Here is a 14,852-nt window from a genome sequence, read left to right as displayed (position 1 = left end):
TCTATTGCCATTTGTATCTGTCGTAACATTGCATACATTTCCTCTTGGAAAGTATTTGTCTTGCTTTGAAATATTGCTTCTGGAGGTCTTTGATGTTCAAGGCGAAATCCTTCAGGGGTAAATATTGAATGTGGTGTTCTGTCATTTTTTAATAGGTGTGCGATATCCATGTTGTCTCCCCCCTTCAAATAGTCTTTCATCAATATTTTAGTCTCTATCCAACCTACCAGTCTCCATGTTGCACAACCCAATCTTATATAGTTCTTATCTTTACATATAGTTTTTGTAGTCCAATGTATATCCAATTGTCAAGGACTCAGTACAGGCAGTATTTTTGTAACAGGTTATTATTATCATTATTCAGGGGTCAATTATTAATCAGTCAAAGTTGCAATTCAGTATGCTTAGGTAACAGATTATTCTTTGTTTCTGGCCGTCCTGCCAATTTCTGAGACATTGTTGTTAGTGTTCTGTACTCTGATTCTCCACTAGGTGTCAGTAGTTGTTTATTTTCCAGTTTTTTCAGACAAAAAGTTATTACTGTTATATATATTTTTATAATTTCATCAAAACCCTTTAGGGTACAGTATTAACAGTTTTGGGTTCTTTTAGTTTCTAGATTTGTCCAGACTATAGTATTTTAAATTTAATTTCAATATAGTTCTTTCCCCCTTAGTATTAATTCACCACTTCCGTCTATGAGGTTGTGGGGATATAGTCCTCTCCCTTCACTTTTGGAGGTTTTCTTGCTTTGGGGATCTTTCCCAAGGATTCAGTTAAAAGATAGAAGAGAGTAGATCGATGCTCTCACCAGTTCCAAGCATGCTTTTGCTGATGTTCTGGTTTGTGCTCTTGGACTTTGGCTGCAAGTAGCTTGGGCTAGACGCTGATGTACAGCTAGCCTTTCTTCTGTTGGGTCAGAGGGCTTCTCCCAGATCAAATGAAATGACCACCATCATTTCATGATCAACAGGGCACTCCTCCTTCATGGTCACCTTTTTGGGGAAACTTCAGACCCATTTAGATACCCCTGGCAGGGCAAAACTGGCCTTGGGGAACAGAGCTCCGCTATCCCTTGACTGTGTGCTATGGCACAAAACTGGAAGTCGCAAAAGACAGGCTTCTAAAGACCCACTGGGTGACAGGATTTCAGGGTAGAGTCCTGGAGCATGTCTACACTAACTGACCTAGTTAGATGAGCAGATGTTCTTAGGGAAAAGCAGATCTGCAAATAAGCAGGTCCTATGCCATGTAGGTCTTTAAATGTAATAATCAGCACTTTAAATGTCTGTGGAGATTCTCAGTTATCCAATTCATAGCTGTCTCAAAGGTGCTTTTTTTCTTGAATTGTACTGGGAAGACACCTTGGAGCCAGTATAACTCACACAAAACAGGTGTAACAAGAACAAACATACAAACAGTGAATATTGTGAGCATCATTGCATTTTGGACCAGTTGACCAGTGGGGAAACCCATGTAAAGCACATTGCAGTAATCCAAATGAAGAATTGACTCAGGAGGCAGCCTGAAGTAATTAAAGTTTATAAATATAAGAAAACACCCACTAATACAGAAAAAAATATTTTAACTCTTGAAGAATTCAAAGATATTTGGCAACAGTGTCCCAGAACTTTCTCTTTAGATCATCTGATACAATAAAAATGACTTAAAAGAAGAGACAGAGGAGATCATTAAAATGTCCTTGGAGCTCTATGAGCTTGATTGTTTATAAGTAGAGGAGAATATAACCAAAATTTGGGCTGTTTTGAATATGGAGTGTTGACAGACTACCAGAGTGACACTGACAAAAACATACTGGCACAAACAAAAGCAGTTGAGGTTTTAATAGTTAAAAGGTACACAAAATAACAATAAAAAAAACAACTTGGATGTGTGGGTTTAAACCATTTAAATCTTCATGGTTAACTTAAGGTTAAAATGTATATGATTCTTTTTTTTTTCTAGTAATTTTCTTGACTAGGACTGAATGATAAGGTTTTAAATATTTATTTTTTAGATAAATATGTGGAGAAGAGAGTTTTTATTGCATTTTTAGAGGATGTGATAAGCTATAGTATTAAAATTTATAGATGAAGAGAGGATGAAAAGAAATTAATTTGTGAGATATCACAATTTTTTTAAAAAAATGTTGTTGTTTCTGTCAGCTCCTAATGGAATTATTCTTGATTAAGTTTGAATGATGAGCTTTAAAACATTTATTTAAAGATATGAAGTAAAAAATGGGAAGAATTTGGGTTTTTTTCCTTTATATCTTTAGAAGAAATGCAAGGTACTGTGTTAACTAAGGGAAGAAATATGTTTTTTTTTGCTAGTTTATAGTGAAGACATAGATAGACAGAATATATGTATATATATATTTAGGTTACTCTTAATGGACTCCAAATCTTCTCTGTCAGTTATTATTTATAATATTTCAAGCAGTATTTGTTGATAGTAGGGTGGGGAGAGAAATTAGATATAAATATTTTCAGCCTTTCTTGCTATTAACACTGCATGACTGGGCTGTGTTGGCTTTTTAGACAGCACATCAATAGATAGTAGCTTACCAATAATCACTATTAAGTATATTTTCTGGAAATTTAACTTCATGCTGATCATTGAATTAGAAAAATTGAAAAAACAAAAGCTTTCCCAATAAATGACTCTCTTGCTTTGGGATCCAAATTTTGAAGTAGTTTTAAAGAAAATATTCATACATTTTACATACATACAACTTCCACTAAACCAAGAGTACATATCTTCTGTTGCCTGAAGACTATCTTGAAATTTGTGTGGCATGTCAGCACACATACTCTATGAATAAATCCTAATCTTACATCTTAGTCTAAATCCTAGACTAAATTCTAAAGAACTTATAGATCCAAGTTTATCTATCTTCAGTTAGGACGATAAGTGAACATGGATTTATATGAGGTAGGGCAAGGAAAGAAGCAGGTGTCAAATTGCCGGCCCATGGGCCGGATGCATCACAATGAAACTGTGTCCAACCCATTGCCAGCAATGGGGAAAAAGTTCTGATATGTTGCATTATGTCATGTGACGTCGCAAGTTTGACAAGTCTGGTCTAATGGATAAGAAATAGATTTTTGTGTTTGGATAGAAATTTATGCACATAATTATTGTCTAAATTCATACAAAATAGGCATTCCATTTTGATATAAATAAGGATCCCTTGTTTAGTAGCATTCAGGTACCCAATGAAATACTGTGTATTAATTGTTGTTGTTGTTAGTTGCGAAGTCGTGTCCGACCCATCGCAACCCTATGGACAATGTTCCTCCAGGCCTTCCTGTCCTCTGCCATCATCTGGAGTCCATTTAAGCTCACGCCTACTGCTTCAGTGACTCCATCCAGCCACCTCATTCTCTGTCGTCTCTTCTTCTATTGCCCTCAATCTTTCCCAGCATTAGGCTCTTCTCCAGTGAGTCCTTCCTTCTCATTAGGTGGCCAAAGTATTTGAGTTTTAGCTTCAGGATCTGGCCTTCTAAAGAGCAGTCAGGGTTGATCTCCTCTAGGACTGACCGGTTTGATCGTCTTGCAGTCCAAGGAACTCGCAGGAGTCTTCTCCAGCACCATAGTTCAAAGGCTTCAATTCTTTGGCGCTCAGCCTTTCTTATGGTCCAGCTTTCACTGCCATACATTGCAACTGGGAAGACCATAGCCTTGACTATACGCACTCCCAGTTGCAATGTATGGCAGTGAAAGTTGTTGTCATGTTTTAATTGAAGATAAGATGGAAACATTCACAGTGCAAGGTGGAAAAAGTATGTGAACCTTTGGAATTAATAACTGGTTGACCCTCCTTTGGCAGCAATAACCTCAACCGAACATTTCCTGTAGTTGCAGATCAGACCTGCTCAACGATCTGGAGTAATTTTGGACCACTCCTCTGCACAAAACTGTTTCAGTGTAGCAATATTCTTGGGATGTCTGGTGTGAATCGCTCTCTTAAGGTCATGCCACAGCATTTCAATCGGGTTGAGGTCAGGACTCTGACTGGGCCACTCCAGAAGGCGTATTCTGTTCTGTTGAAGCCATTGTTTTGTTGAATTACTTGTATGCTTTGGGTCATTGTCCTGTTGCATCACCCATCCTCTGCGGAGCTTCAGTTGGCGGACAGATGGTCGTACGTTTTCCTGCAAAATGTCCTGATAAACTCTGGAATTCATTTTCCCATCAATGACAACAATCCGTCCAGGCCCTGAGGCAGCAAAGCAGCCCCAAACCATGATGCTCCCTCCGTCATGTTTTACAGTGGGGATGAGGTTTTGATGTTGGTGTGCTGTGCCATTTTTTCTCCACACATAGTGTTGTGTGTTTTTCCCAAACAACTCAATTTTGGTTTTATCTGTCCACGTTTGAAGTTTGCAAAAGAGCACCTGGTTGTTCCACAGCATTACTGGCAAAATATACTGTTTCCATCTTATCTTCAATTAAAACATGACAACAGCTAATGTTTGTGTAGTATTATTTTAAGCAGACTGTGTTTTTCTATTGTTGTGACTTACATGACGTTTAGAGCGCATTTTATGGCCAATTCATGCAAAAAACCACATAATCCCAAAGGGTTCACATACTTTTTCTTGCAACTGTACAAATCCATCTGGTGGTGATGCTGTCTAACCCACATTTTTCTCTCTTATCAAGTAGTAGGTTGTGGTCTACTTTATCAAATGCCTTACTAAAGTCCAAGTAAATTATATCCATAGCATTCCACTGGTCCACTAATTTTGTCACTTGGTCAAAGGATCCAATAAAATTGGTCTGGCATTATCTGTTTTTGACAAAGCCATGTTGGCTTTTGGTAATGACTTTGTTTGCCTCCAGGTATTCTCTGATTCATTGCTTGATTATCTTTTCCAGGATCTTCCCAGGTATTGAGGTCAGGCTGATAGGTGGATCCATTTCCTGGATCCATTTTCCCCCTCTTTTGAAGATGGGAACTTATCAGCTCTTTTCCAGTCCTCTGGTAGTTCCCCAGTGCTCCAGGATCTTTGAAAGATATAGTTCAGTGGTTCTGAGATCACATCTGCCAGTTCCTTGAGAACCTTGTGGTGTAGCCTATCTGGTTCTGGTGATTTGAACTCATCTAGGGTGGACAGGTGCTCAGTTACCATTTTCTTGCCTGTAATTAACTTGTGTTTCTAATCTGTTTTTTATGGTACTGTTTTTGATAGGGTGGACTGTTTTATCCCTTTGTGTAAAGACGGATGCAAAAAATGACTTGAGTAGTTCTGCTTTCTCCCTGTTGCTTGTCACCTTCTTGCCACTTTCTCCCACTAATGGACCAATCATTTCCTTAACATTTTTCTTGTTTTTTACATGTTGAAAGAAGCTTTTTTTGTTGTTGTTATTTTTGACTTTTGTTGCAAGCCTTAGTTCATAGCAGTCAGTATGGCATTTGTGTATAGGATTTAAAGAGCAGATTTAAAGAGATTGACCAGTTGGAAAATAATCAGCTTATTATTTATCAAGAATATGCCCTTTAGAATAATTTCAAAGCAGTAGTATGTATGCTATAGAGTACAAGCAACTGAAGAAACTGACTTCACCCTTCCCAGTTATTGAAGTTATTTCTAAAACTATAACTTCATAATTTTAGCAAGATCACTCAGGAAATGCAGCACTTTAAATATTCCAATGTACTTCTGTAAATGTCAAATTCATTTTGCTGGTCCCTATTAAAATGATTTTTTTAATTTTGAATGTTATTAATTAAAGTAGTACACTTATAAATTATTTAGAAAGGGACAACAATGCACTTACATAGGAAAACAAGAATTAAAAAAGCAATGTTTAGGCTGATGAGTTTAAAAGAAATTCAGCAGTTATTTGAAAAGTCATCCACAATTCAAATGTGAATAATAGTGACTTAATGGATTTAATGATGTGAGAATGAGATGCATGAAAGTGGAGTGCTTTGGTTTGTTGCATTTAAATAAAAATATATGTTTTAACATTTATCTTTCAGAATAACCTGCAGGTTATTTACAGATAGACTTACAAAGTTTTTTTTTCTTTTTAATTTAAAACCAAGGTTTACAGTATCCTTGACAATGCAGGAAAGATATCTTACTGAAATGTTTTGCTTTGTTTTCCAGATCAACTGAGTGTTGATTCATTGGCTGTGAAAGGAACTGACCAATCTTGTCACCCAGCTTGATGTCATGGGCAGCCAAAGGATGATATTATGTTCCAATGACACTTAAGATCTTTCAGGATAACCCGTTAACTCAGTTCCTCTATGTGTCTCTGGTTGGCCCTCCAGTTTCTTGTTTCACCTCCTTGGAGAAGATACAATCTAAATTTATGAGAGGGAGCTCTCAGGATAACTCACTGTGTCTCAAATGCATATTTATGTCTGGAGACAAGTAAGATAAAAGTTGAATCAAAAGTGTGTCTAGCTTCTATTAAAGCTTAGCTTCTATCCTCAAGGCCTAGCACCAATAATTCTTCAAGATAATTTTCAATCCACATGGATCAAGGCTGTTATATCTAATCCTTTAAAGCAGGTTGATTTAAAGATGCAGTATGATCAGGCAAAATAAACCCTGAAGCAAAGGATAAAGGATACATAGAGGCAAGCAGATCTAGGGAAGGCTCCAGCCTTCCTGTCACATGAACACAGAAGATATATTGTCATTATTGCAAAATACCTTACACACCTAGTAACACCCAGCTATTGGAAAGCTTTTTTTCTCTCTTGCCCAATGCCATGCTCCTCCCCTCTGCAACCTGGGATGGTGAGTAGAAAAATGTACCATTAGCTGAAATGTTTTGCCCTTTAGATTCCAGAGAGGTGGAAACTACAGAACTTGTTCTTCATTGTTGCTCCTTTCAGAGAGACATCTAAAGAGATTCATTCAACCTCTGTTCAATGGTGAGATTCAAATATGTGAAGAACCGGTTCTCTGTGTGGATGCCGCTTCCGGAAGTCCATTCTGGGCCTGGGCAACAAAAAATTAGCTACCGATTCTGCTGAAGTGATGCGAACCGGCTGAATCCCACCACTGTCTCCGATTAGTAGATATCTTGGTCACATAGATTCAGCCTATGCCTTCATAGACTAACTATATTTTGTTACAGTACCTGCAGCAGCATGAAAGATCTGTTGGATTGTTTTAGGCCAGTCTTCTGCAATGTATTCTATATAATTGTCCTTTATTTAAATTTTACATATAACCTTTTCGTTGTAATTTTAGTTATCATATGTAATATTTTGTTTTGTATTTAAATTAAAAATTAATATAGGCTGTATTCTAGACCTCACTTATAGATGTTAGTTTGGTTATTTTATAAATGTATTTTAACTTTGTGTTAAACAAAACCACAGACACAGAGCATGCTGCTTGTATTGGTGCAAACAGCAATACACTGAATTGAATTGAATTGAATTGAATTGAATTGACATCATGGACTGGGAAAGAGTGACTGCCCCAAATGCCTAAGGTGGGAGTAGAACTCACAGTCTGTTTTCTAATCTGACACTTTAACTACTAGACCAAACTGGATCTCTATGTCAAATTTTATTAATTATGCTAATTTTACAGATGGCTTTAGAGCATTCAAACTCACTACAGAGAACAGGGAGAAATAATTTTGCAAAACAGGGAATTAGATCATAAGGGAATACTGGGTATGTTACCTATCCCACACATGTTGGAGGCCAATGTTTAGCAAAAGTCTTTCAAAATGATTAAATAGATTATAAAAATAAATTAAGCAATCCTGCTCAGTCCTTGTGTCATCTCCTTTCTTATCCCAAACTTGGCATCTAAATATAAAAGAGACTTTTCAGTCACAAGGACAGAGCAACAAAGTAACAGATGCACTGCATAATGAAATCTAAATTTAATTTGAACAAGCAAAGGACAACAAAATGTATGCATTTTGCAATTTTGTTTTGATAATGGACTAATAAATAGCTTAGTGCTTCCCAACCATATGTGTAGTTGAGAAATGAAGGGATTTTTCTACCTGAATTCAATACTTATCATTTGAATGTATTTCAACTGCCTATCTCTCACGAATGGATTATAGAATTCAGTGTTAGAAGTTTGGGCTACAATTATATTTCTGTGAACTTTTAAGAATATCAATTATATGAATCAGAATAGAGTGCAAAATTGATTTGACTAATCTGTACTCATCATTCACAGCACAATAGATGTTATTTTTGTTGTATGAACTTGCTACTGTCACTATGACAAACTAGAAGATAAAGTTAATACATTCATGAGCATGTAATGAAATGTGTGTATGTTTGTCTGTGTATATGCACACACAGACACATTCATATGTTTGTGTATGTGTATGTGGGTATCTGACATATTTATAATTACCAGTAGCAAATGACATAGGACTCCTCCCTCAAAAACGTAGGGTACTTCACTAGGATAGTTGAAAATAAGCTATGCACAAAATGATCCATTTGAGGAAACAAGAAATGTAATTGCATTGTATCTTTTGTGCACAAGTGTGACTTCTATTTAGTCCAAGCAAAAATTATGTCAATGATATGTAATTATATTTCCATTTTACTGAAGTGATTTTATCCCATTTTCTTTGTTATTTTCCATTCCCCATTTATTCCTTTTCATCGTTTAGTGAACAACTCCAATTATCTAAATATTCATTAAGTAGCAAACATTCTAGTTTCAGTTCATTACTTTGTCAAATGTATGTACTCATAAATCACTTTCATACTGTTTCTACATCATATGCAGTTTAAAATTACATTTAAATATCATTTACATGTTTCTTAAGGCAGATTTCTTAAAGCACACACTTATAAATATATTTTCCATGAAATAATACTTATATTTTCTACAGCAAGCACACATTTCAGAATTCCTATGCATTTTTTGAGGCAAATACTCAGAATATTTGGCAATTTAAAATTTAGTTAATAAAAAACTTCATTAATACATTAATGAAGTTGAAATCCAAAAAGGTTTGATTCCTTTACTTCATACTTTTAATAGGATCATATTTATAGAGAGTAATAGACAGTTTTCTCAGAAAACAATATAATAAATCTCATTTCTTGTTTAACATGCATTAGCAGCCATGATTGTCATAAGTCATCAAATTCTACTCTCTTATTTTTCAATAGATAACACATATAGATATGGGTACTTTTAGACCATTCAGTTATATAGTGACACAAAAGTTATGCGGACTTTTCTGCTTATTCTACAAACCTATTCAAAACATTGCAGGATCCATAGGAGCAAAGGTGGAAGGAAAAGATTTAGGGGTGTAGAAGATGACTACAAAATCAGCAAGGTAACTGAGAAGACAAACAAAATTCTGGAATGTAGAATCCCAGAATCCTAGAGGGATCACCAGCAGGAAAAAAGAGGCTTTATTCCCTTTATATGGGGCTTTAGTCAGTCCCTATTTGGAATACTGTGTCCAGTTCTGGTGATCTCACTTGAAAAAAGATATTAATAAGATTGAGTGAGTCCTAATAACAAAAATGGTGCAAGTTCTGAGGACAAAACATCTCAGGAGATATTGGAGGACAAAAGTGAAAGGGAGGATCTGATTGAAACCTTTAAACATATTAAGGGTATGAATAAGGTTCCAAAAGGCAGTATTTTCAAAATTAAGATTGAAAATAAAAAAAAAATCAAGAACAGGACATAACATAAATTGAAACTGACAGAAGGGAAGCAAAAGTAATGTTAGAAAATATTACTTCAGAAGAAAGAGCAGTGGAAACTTGGAACCAACCTCCAGCAGACGTAGTGGATCAGTCACCAGTAACTGAGCTTAAACTTGCTTAGGATAATAAACACATGTCCATCATCTGACAAAAGTTAAAACTAAAAAAAAAAGAATATAAATAAAAAATATATAAATATAATAATTAAAAATAGTAAATAAGTTAATAAATTAAAAATAAAAGAAAAAAAGAAAAAGAAATAAACTCACAAGTGCAAACATGATAGACCATTAGGTATTTTTCTACCATTAGTTTTCTGTTTCTATTAAACTGCAAATGGAATATAAAGTAATAGCCTTTTTATTATGCAAAGTTATTTGATTGATTCAACTAGGCCTATAAGTTGCTTTAATTGCAAGTGATTAAGTGGCATCACTTCTATAAACTGAACTGAGTGCAATTTCATTAAAAGAAAACAAATCACAATTATTTTTGTACAGAAAAGTATTACCAAAACCAGAACATGAACAGTATTACAACACTATGAACATTTTCAATCTAACAAAAAAAAACACAACAAAACACTTTCCACTATCAGGTGGTGTAAGACCACAACATTTCATCTCTTAAATGCACGATGGAATTACTATGTTTGAATAAATTTCCTGAAAACTAAGATGGAAGGTGTAATCCAGATATCTGCATGGATCCTGTTCCAGAGAAAGGGAACAACAACAACTGAGAAGACCCACTTTTGTGGTACCTGGTGATGGTACTCTGTAGAAGAAGGTTCAATAAGGAGCCATTATACTGGATCTTGTGTGATAGGGAGATCCTTTTGGGAATAATTGCCTTTTTTATTAGGTCTTTTTTAATCCCTCCTTTTACCTTACCTTACCTTATCTCGCCTCCCTCCTCTTACCTTACCTTGCCTTGCCTTACCTTATTCTGAATAGCTAATATCAAAGTCCTGTGCAATATAGTGATGTAAGTAGAAGTTTAAATAATACAATCTTTCTCACACTCTCTTCACACACACACACACTTCACACATCACACATTTTGGAGATGAGGCAAGGGGTAGCGGGGAAGAATGCTGAATCCTATGAATTAAAGGAAGAAACATGAATACTTGACGAAACAAGAGAGTCTATCATTTATTTTTTAAGGCTTTTTCTTACTTCCAACTTACTTCCAAATTTATCAAAATTCTACAGCAAATCATTGAAAATATTGTCTTATAGTTGCTAAGTTGACTGTGTTGCAATCAGTCAACATAGTTAAGACATGACTATTGCTTTGCTATATGAATATGCCTGTCAGTATGATGTTATAAACATTGTTCATTGTCTTTTCTTTCTCTTTCTTCTAGGACTCCTGGCAGCTGAGAAAGCAGCAGGAGTAAATACAAGGTCCAAGGCCTTATTGAAACTTCATGTTGAAAGTACATTATCTTTCCTTTCAAATTTCTCTGCAGGAGAACAATACTACCAATCACAACCACAAACAGATGGATCTGAACAAATTAATTTTTCATATTTCTAGCAGCTTTCTTGTAGAGCACTGTATACAATAATTTTACTTTGGCAGGAAGAAATAATGAGCTTAGCTGGTTTCAAAGATTACATGGGTTGAACCAATTAGAAAAAAATATTAATATGTCCATTAACTTTGGTTGATGCTATTAAAAACAAAGAATTGTATATGTTAGGAATATGCTATGTTCATTCTACAGCTGATACTCGAGTTTATTCACTAATATATTAATACTCATTAATTCAGTTCAACCCTGAAGTATTGTGGCATGAAATACAATTCCCATTCTCTTAAGAAATTTTCTTCTGGGGACATTGTACAGTAAGAACAAAAGGAAGGAAAGAATTCACTATCTAACATCTTTTATTGCTGCCAGCACTTTTTCTGTCACAATTTTCAGACAGACCCATCTTTATGCCAAAAAAGGGAAGTTAATGGGTGAAGAAGAACTATGGATGTGCTAACAGATTAAAACATGAAAACTTTGTTCTATTAATTGATTTGTTTTCTGATAACTAGGGTGTTTCCTCCTGCAAAATATATATATTATAGGATACACTGCATAAACATTTAAAAAATAAACAAGAACCATAAAGGCTCTTACACTGCTAAGAGAAATTAATATCAGTGACAGCTGATTTTAGAGTATAAACATACCCACCGGACAATTTGTGATTTACTGGTTTCCAGTAAAAGATACAATTAAAATACTTAATCTTGTATACAAGATTAACTGGGACTTCCGGTGGCGGCGCGGCGCCGGAGACAGCCCTTTCGGGCTGCCCGCGGCTCAGCTGTGTTATTTCCACCCGAAACAGCGCCGATCAGCTGTTCGGGTGGATTTGAAGCCCCCTCCTCGGGAGAAGAGGAGGGGGTGAGCACCCAGGTAGGGGTTGAGTTCTCCGGGGCCGCCTGAGTTTAAAGCTTGGGCGGCTGAAGGATCGAACTCCCCCGTAGCCTGGGTTGCTCCCAGCTGGTCAGCGTCTCTGCTCCGTGATTTCTGGAGCGGAGCCAGGCGTTTGTGACCACCCCTGCCAGAAGGAAAGACCATGGAATAAAAGGAGCAGGCAGAGCGGTACAGGAGGAAAAGGTGAAGAGGATTTTCATTGCTGCTTTCTAGCTTAATGGATTTTATGAATTTAAAAGTGAAAGTGTTCTGAACCAGCCTGCTACCGGCCTTGCAATAAGGCAAACCCCTGTTCAAACAGTAGAGACTGGAGAGCGTCTAAGGCTGGAAAGCGTCTGCCAAGATTTATTACTCAAATAACAGAACAAGAAACAAAAACACTGGAACTTGAATCCTCAAACGGAAGGGTTGCTTTCAGCAACCAGCCCTTCCCCAAACACTCCTTTTATTTAGAGATCAGGCCGTGGCCTCCCTGTGCCTCCTCCCGAGGAGTCCCACAGCCTTTCTCTGTTTGGTCCTGCTCGACTGCCTCCTGCGTCGGGCGTCCTTGAACAAGGCCAGCTGTAGGTCATCATCCTCTGCACTATCGGGCTCACGCAGCTGAGAAGAGGGCCCCGGCTGAGGGCTCTGCGAAGCCTCCAAACCATCATCAGCCGGTTCGTCTTCCACACACTCCTCCTCCCCCTCATCTGAGTCATCCGACACATCTGAGCCGGCTGCCGGACCCACAGGCTGGCCCTGAGTCACAACAGAAAGTGCGTAGTAAGTGAAAGTAAAGATGGCGGCTAAACCTCCTCCAAAAGCTCTTTGGAGTGCTGGAACTTCTCCGGTGCAACAGTCATCATTGCAAGCGTTGCTTCTTCCTGATGTATTGACACCGAAGGATTTACAAGATGCTCTTGGAAAATATGCCCAGGTAATTCTGGAAGCAATGGGTGATAAATTTGCAAAGATGGAGGAGAAGTTGGAGAAATTGGAGGAGAGAATAGAAGAGAGGATGGAAGAGAAGTTCAGAGTGATGAAGGTAGACATTTTGTCTTCAGTGTATAGAGTGGCTGAATGTGTGGAAGATTTGGATGAAAAAGTGGAAGATTTGATTCAAAAAAATGCCATATTAGAAGCAAAAGTACTGGAAAATGAAGATTTAAGAGAGAAAATGGACAAAGAATTGAGTCTTGCTCAATATTACCAGATGCAGTACGCTGTTAGAATCAGAGGTTTAAAAGAGAATATTAAGGAAGATCTAAAGCAGCTGATTTCTGAGGCTTTGGAAGTAGTATTGAGTCAGCCAGCATCTGAAATAAAGGGAGGCATGGATAAAGTGTTTCGTGTGAATTCATGGATTGCCAGACAGAGAAAGCTACCTAGAGATGTGGTGGTTTATTTTGCAAAGAGGGAAATTAGAGATGAAATTATTCAAGCTGCTTATGGTACTAAACTCGTGATTGCTGATCAAGAAGTTTTGGTTCTAAAAGAAATTCCTCCAAAGATTTTAAGGAGAAGGAAGGATTTTACATTTTTAGTGCAAGAGCTCAAGCAACGAGATATAAGGTTCAGATGGGAGATTCCAGTTGGGTTGATGGTGATGCATGAAGGTAAAAGGTACCGTTTGGCTACTGTGATGCAGGCGCGTGATTTTTACAATAACGTTTTAAAAGCAACCCCACTATCACTTCTGGAAGCTGCAAAGGGATCTGGAGAAGGAGAACACCAAGAGGCTGAAGATGGACAGACAGAGGAGAATGGTGCTGGAGGAGATCAAGCTACAACTTCTTTGGATGATTCTAGAGAGCAGAGGGAGATGCGTGCTGCTTTAAAACGATCAAGAAAAAATAAAAGAATAAGATCAGCAGAAGTCTATGGAATTTCCAAAATGTACTTACAGCCAAGTAGTGGGAGGAGCACGGCCTAAAAAAGATAGTCCTATTTAAGCGGCTCCAAGAGCTTTGGGATGATATGCATGGCAACTAAATTTTTAATTTGGAACGTTAATGAACTAAATTCATCACAGAAGAGGAAGAAAGTTTTTTTTTTAATATTTAAAACAATTCAAGATAGATGTTATATGTTTGCAAGAAACGCATATTAGGGTTGTGGACCAAAAGTATTTATCGAATTCAAGGTTGGGCACGCAATTTGTTGCTTCTACAATGAATAAGAAAAATGGAGTGGTTGTTTATCTTAAAAGTGCTTTAACAGTGGACTTAATTGAAGCAGATAAGCATGGAAGATACGTTATGATAGACTTGCTACTAGTAGGTAAAAAGATGCTTTTAGTTGGATTATATGCTCCTAATTAACAACAAGTTGACTTTTTTAGTTTATTTCATACAAAGTTTACCCAGTTGGATTATAAAATTTTTATTTTTATGGGGGATTGGAATGGTGTTTTGGATGTACAGATGGACAAGGCTGGAGCTTTTAAGCGCGGCCCAAGTCATGCTAGACTGTCTAAATCCTTTTTTGAAATGAAGGATGACTTGGAACTGCGAGATATTTGGCGTGAAAGACATTCGCATGAAAAGGATTATACTTTTTTTTCTGACAGACATCATTTTTTTTTTCAGGATCGATTTTATTTTGTTGACAAATGACTTTTTTTTAAGGATTAAGAAGGTGAAGATATGTGTAAGAACTATTTCTGATCATAGCCCAGTTTGGCTAGAGATTTATAAGGACAATAGAGATAGGCGCTTGTGGCGCGTAGATGAGAATTTG

Source organism: Vipera berus (genome assembly GCF_964194415.1).
Source record: "Vipera berus genome assembly, chromosome: 4".
Classification (NCBI taxonomy): Eukaryota; Metazoa; Chordata; class Lepidosauria; order Squamata; family Viperidae; genus Vipera; species Vipera berus.
This window is presented reverse-complemented; position numbering follows the sequence as displayed.